The following is a 6,918-nucleotide window of genomic DNA, read 5'->3' as shown; positions in this document are numbered from 1 at the left end:
TTATAACGTATTAAATCCACTAAAAATCTATACAGTACATTTAATGTGCATACAAAATTTTTCAGAGTTTTAGTAAGTAAAATTCAAAACGACATAACCAGTAATGCTCACTTTATTCAACGAAATAAGGTCCTTAAGCTCCTGTAGCACCAGCACATTTTTCCAACGTTTTAAAACTCAACTAATTCCGTCAAACTAAATATATGGTGCTCGGCATTCGATGAAGTCAACGAAAGCTGTTTTGCCTGGTCCTGATTAGCAAAGGTTCTACCGGTAAAAACATTTTCGAAATGTTTGAAAAATGTGACACTTGGTTGGCGAGAGATCTGGGGATTATGGTGGGTGAGGCAGAAAATAGACTTTAAACTTGTTTAAATTTTAAATTTTGGACGGTAATTTGTGCAGCGTGCGGACGGGCCTTGTCGTAAAGCAGGACCGTAACTCTTGTGTCCATCAATGCCAGCAGTGCTGACGCAATTTTTTGTACATTTCTTTTAGTTTCTCACAATAGAAACTCTGCTATGATGGCAAGGTTCCAAAAGATTGTAGTGGATTACGCTGGCTGCAGACCACCATACTGTAACCATAGTCTTCTTTTGGTGGGTTTTCACCTTTGGGAAGTGTCTGCAAGGCTAGAAGTTCCTGGCTCTCTCGGTTTATTGAACAGGATCCACATTTCTTAGCTCGCCACGATCCAAAAAAAGGGTCGTTTCGGTTGTGCAGAAGGAGAGAAGAACATACCTCGAAACGTGACAATTTCTGTCGATCGCTCAAGCCGTTAGGCATCCCCCTTTTCGAGCTTTTTCACCTTTATTTTAAACCATCTAAACTACATGGTCACTGAAATTCCTGTACACTACATTTAATCTGGTACAGGTAAGCTTTCAACAGGGTACTCAATTTGTCGTAATAACAATTACACAAAACCCTGAGAACATACGTTCCAAACTTATATCACCTATACAATTTAATTTGTAATAGTATATATTGGTCGGTTGATTCATTGTTAGTGCATTATCTAATACTGGGGTTTTAATTTTGTATATTTCATCATTGAGTGCTCCACATCTAAGGTAGTATAAAATTTAAATGATATTTTAAATATAATTTAAAATCAAAGAGCTTATTTGTGCAAGTTCAAGTCAAGCGATTGATGGAATTCACAGCGAAAAGGTTTCCAGATCCTTTGTTCCCAATTTGAGAGATTTCGGTTCAATTAGTGAAACTTTCCAAGACCACAACTGAGAACGGAAACTTCTCGCACATTCCAGTTTATTTACTTCCTGTTCTACAAACTTCGGGTCCGAGGGTAAGACATTCATATCGGTACAATCTAGTAATAATATCTTAATGAAAATGCTTGATAACTGAAAAATAAATTAAAATGTCATTCTTTCCAAGCGCTTCACAGTATATTTATTCCTGTTTTTCCCAAACCAACTTGAGTCAACTGCTGGTCTAAGTATTTTACTAAATAACATATAGTATTATGATTCAAATAAATACAACCAAAACAATACAAACTAAGGGGTTCAATAGTTTTATTTAATTTAAAAATACTTATTTATTTAACTTACGAGTACAGTACATAACATCATAATAATATCAGTACATCCATGGCATAAGCCACCTTAAGAAAATTATTTCAGCTTTAATTTCCTACATTCGCGGTTATTAAGTGTGGTACATCGATCACAAATGTCAGGCTGCATCATGAACCCTTGATATGTTATATTAGATTCTTATAATTTCACTTCTTACTTTTCGTACATTTTTCAGATGCTCAGTTGCAAGAAAGCTTCTTGAAAATATCCACCTATTTGAGACTCTTGAGTAATCTTAGTCAGCCTACTTTGCATAATCTCTTTTGTCATTTCTTAAAAGGAACTGAAAATGAATCTCAGATATTTGACAATTTGCACAAGTTAAAGTGAACAATAAGTTATCAACCGTCCTTTTCCATTTCCTCAAACGTTGTATTTTCTAGGTCAATAGACAGTGAAAGACAGGTTATTTAACATTTACAGATCGTCCCCAGTTTATCCCAGACACACTATCAATCCTGTGTCACACAACTCACCCCTTTATAGCTCGTATGTCATCGAGGTCGTATGAAACAAACATCAAATAGCACCTGCACCACGTTTGAGGCGTTGTGTTTGTTATGATATTTTTAGTATTTATAGTCACAATATTTTACATAAACGTTCAAAAGGAGTCTAAATGTTGTAATTTTACAGCATACTAATTTTTGTACGAGAGAATAATACAATATTTCATTGCTAAATGGCGGATATATTTCAATTAGCCAGCAAAGCAATGTTGTAAAATGTAACATCTTAAAAACAAAATAAATAAAAAAGTGCCAATACCTCATTTTAATTACATTTAATATTAAAGGGGATTTAAATTACTGACCTTTTGTTTTCTAGGAATAATACCAAGAAAGCTTCGTTGATAAAATTGATTTTAAAACCTTTAAGTATGCGGCGTTCTCCAGAATGGTTCATCCCATGGGCCTGATTCCTCTTTAATTTTAAATAACCGTAACATTGAATTAACTTGAATCAAATTTAAGAGTAATGGCTTTTAATTTGTTTTATACTCAAAGAAAGATTTTCAGATTTAATCATACACTATGATGGAATTTAGATTTGACTGAATGGCTAAAGAAGTTGGAATTGGTGTGTAGGTTACATAAAGTTAAAAACTCAGAGTCAGCTCTTTAATTATTTTTGTCTGGTGGAGTTTTTTTTGCAGAGGATGACAGATAGATTTTCTGTAGACGTCAAGAGAACCTATAAATTTTTTACTCGTTAATTATTTTTTGTAATTAATTTTCTAGCTTATGAGCAGTTCATATTAAGTAAATTTCTCCCAAGCGACTTAGTAGATAGTGGTTGATTACGATAGGAACGTTAATTGCAATATTTCATATTTTCTATAAATAACAGCAAACTTGAAATTTCCATTTCTTAGATTCAGATTGGAACATTATTTAAGGTTATATTTTTTATGGAAATTTGTTACAATGTCTAGTGCAGTAATAGAGCGAGCAATTCCGGTAACTGGTATTTTACTTTTCTACATCCGTTGTTACTTGATTTTTGAACATTTATAATTCACATTTTGGTTAAGAGAGGCAAAAGTCATTCTCTCGTCTTAAATAATAATGTTCCAAGAGCACAGGAGCTTACAACTCTCAGCCTTCCTTTTGTCTGTACCATATAATGCAAACAGAGACTCACATATGTATGTAGAACAAGAGATATGAAGGAGCTTACTTTCATCTATATCACCTTGTTTTCGAGCACCATTGCTGCGAGCCAAACTTATATACGCAAGCTATGGTTTTTACTCACAGGATTCCGATCAAAGACCGTGTAAAAATCTTCATGTCTACCTGTCTGTTATTTATCAAACGTAATAAATTACATAGCATTTCAACACAAGCTCTAGGCTATAGAACAACCGCGGAGGGTGAATGTTGATAGCACTGTTAAGGTCAGCAAAATATAAAAAGTTCAAGTCCACAGTTTAATTCTTCCTTTACATATCTTTCGGAAAGTTACACTTTGCTACTGCTCAGCCAAACCCCATGAGGAACATGCACGATAGTCAAATTTGATGTTTATGTAGAAATACAACTTTAAGTTCCTCGATATGCATAAGGAAAGTAAAAGAGACAGACAGAAGAGACATTTTCCAACCCCTTGAGTGATTCGTTAACGCTCAGCCAATTATTTAATTCAAACCTCAATACTTCTGTTTGCTTTAAAACGTAGCTGGAAGAGTTTTTCAAACCCATTAGATGACAATACTTCTTAACTGCCACTCTTATGAATCTAAGTTTGTTTGGTAGTAGAGTTTGTAATTGAGAAATAAAATATTTTACTTCACTCTTCATGCGCTTATCGTGATTACTTATTTACACCTTTACTCTGATACATAGTTGGGTATATGGCATGTACATCTAAATTCAATATAAATTGTATTATGTATAATAAATATAATAATTGTTTGGCATGTCTGCTAAAATAATATTGAATGTAGTATTTTGATTGTTTTTGTGAATAAGAGACTCAGGATACATTGAGTTACATACAGATGAATTGGATCAACGTGCATAACTTGGTAAAAACTGTGAATGTTTCACCTTTTTCATAAGAAACAATCCGTCATTTTCAAAGTCGTCTAAGACATAGCATTACAATATTTTATGTCTGTGCTGATTTGTCTGTCCTATTATTCCAGGAAATATTTTATCTAATTCATAACGTTATCCAATTCATAAACGTATCTAATTCATAAATAATGTTATACGATTCATTTATCTATTCATATAAATGAATTATTCCTAGAGCCAAATAACGAGCAGCATTCATTGATTCTATTTTCCATAATGAGAAAGTCGTAGTTTTATTCAATGCACTTTAAACCCGTATTTAATAATCAAAATCGTTTAAAAAGTAAATAATATATGTTGTTCCAAGTATTCATAACGTAGGTTTAACGCCGTTCAAATACTCGAAAAAAGGCATAGTTGATATTCATTATATAACATATACTATATAATTATATTTGTGTTAGGAATATGTGAGGTATTAACAAAATGTATAGAATAAAAGTGTACTGTTCTACTAGTTCTATATTGATACCATAGTATAGTAATATGAACTGATAACTCTCTTGTAACTTGTATATGCACTCTAACAAACTCACCATTTATTATTGAAATTAATAAAACTTTCACCCTACCTACAACCTTTCCATTATCTACCTGCCTTACAGTACAGTTGTTTCAAAATCCTTCCTCTATCATCTCTAATTGATATCAATCACTCGAGAAGGCCTATTTCTTCAGTGTATGTGTAATCTCTAAATATAAAATCAGTCGTGGCAGATGTTAAAGAGCAGACTACGCGGTTCTAGACAAAGACGTGTTGAACCTAAAAGGTCTCCCTTAGGAAAAAAACAAACTATGGAACCACGGTAGACGTGGAGAATCTGAGAGAAAACTCTAAAGAGAAACATGGCTTTTCTTGGACTTACGTTATTGACGTCTAGGGTTTAAAGAACAGATTAAAACAGTCCAGTTTGGTAGCTGAGTAGGTCCTTAAGATTTTTCTGCAGATGATGAGGACCAGGACGGTAGATGTGTAGTCTCTTAGAGTACGTTTCAAGGAAAAAAGCAACTGCGGCTAGGGCCAAAGGGCAGATTTTAGGGTCCGAGGCTATGGCGTGTTCAGACAAGGATGTGAGCTACATGGAATTCAGTATCAATATACCAATAATAGTATAATCTTAATATACTCTTATTTATAATTACAGCTTTTTATTGTATGTTAATTTGTTTACTATCTGTTGTAGGTACTTTTAGGGGTAGGCTCTAGTGTTATTGCGTTTAATTCAAATGATTTAGATTATCGTTATTATGTTAGGAAATACAACTCTGAGTTACAAAATTAGGTTTATACTGAATATTTACTTAGTATATAATTAATATAATAGTAGATCCTCAAAAAAATAAATAATAGCATGGAATTACTTAACTCATTATCCGTACCTCAGGGAGTAGTAATTAAATGGTTTTACAACGTTGGCTACCGCGAGTTTGTTTCTCCGTAATCATTACAAATGATAAGATTTCTCGTAAGATATCTCCAATATGTAACATAATATTTGTACTTGGATCTGTGCTATTTGACTTATTTATGTGCCCATAATTGTGCATTACTTTTACATTAAACCTACGTTAACCCGCCATCAGTCTCCTCGTTAAATGGCATCTAACATATTTTTTTAACTGAAGAATTATTTTTATCTAGCTACCCGAACGTCTTCAAGTGCTCAGAAGAATATATTAGGAACATTTTACACTTTTCAATAGTATATTTTATCTGCAGACTGATAGGTGTGGGGTAACGGAAAAGCCAGTAATGTTAGTTGCCATCTACGCGCAATCTTATTGACGTTTGTGCTATCGTATCGGGGTGATTTCTTGTTGTTATACGTTACATGAATATTTCATTCATGTGTTCTGATTATTTATTTGTTTTATGATTGTAAAATTGTGTTTTTTATAATGGCAGGGCCTGTGAAAGAAGCTCTAATTATAAGTTGGATAGATGCTCCAGAATACGCTAATGGCAATTTTGATGAGATTTTACCCTACACTATTGTAAGAAGGGAAAGCAACTTACAATGACATGTTCTTGCCGCGCGGGAAACGAATCACTGGCTCTATGGATGGGAAGCCGTTTGATTCGGTAAAAAGGAAGCCCACCACTTCCCAAGAATGGAATGACTGGATTCGTAGGGTTACAAATATTCCATTGAATCCGAGGATGTCTTTAACAATTCTGGATCTGAGACCTTTCTAATATACTACCTTTCTGAATATACTAATATTTTGAAAATACTTTAATGCCCTTATAGACACGAGGGGTATGTTGACCTATATATCATCTGAGGTAGCTGAATACCTTGATAACAAAAATACACACACTAAGAACACGACTTTGAAAATACATTTGGTGGATAACCGGAAAGTTGGGGTCAGCAATACGTATACGTTTCCTTGTACTTTGCAAAATAAAAAAACCGTCTTAGAAGCGATACACGTGACCAAGTTGTCAACTCCAGTGTTCCTTGGAATGGACTACATTTCCAAACTAAAATTAATTACAATGAACTTTGCGAGTTATGCAAATGGAGAATCATCTGTTGAACAAAACCACAACTTTCTGCTATTGAACCTCTTACACTGAATGAAGAACACAGACTAAAACAGTTCTTAGACGAAGAATCTTCTCTGCTGGCTGAATAATCTGGGCGTACAGCGTTAGTTGAACATCAGATTTGTCGGAAAACTTCTTAGCCAATCAAACAACGCTACTATCTACGAAATCCGGCTCT

This window comes from Homalodisca vitripennis, unplaced genomic scaffold (assembly GCF_021130785.1).
Source record: "Homalodisca vitripennis isolate AUS2020 unplaced genomic scaffold, UT_GWSS_2.1 ScUCBcl_529;HRSCAF=2762, whole genome shotgun sequence".
NCBI classification, from domain to species: Eukaryota; Metazoa; Arthropoda; class Insecta; order Hemiptera; family Cicadellidae; genus Homalodisca; species Homalodisca vitripennis.
The sequence above is the reverse complement of the archived record's forward strand: the minus strand, read 5'-3'. Positions refer to the sequence as shown.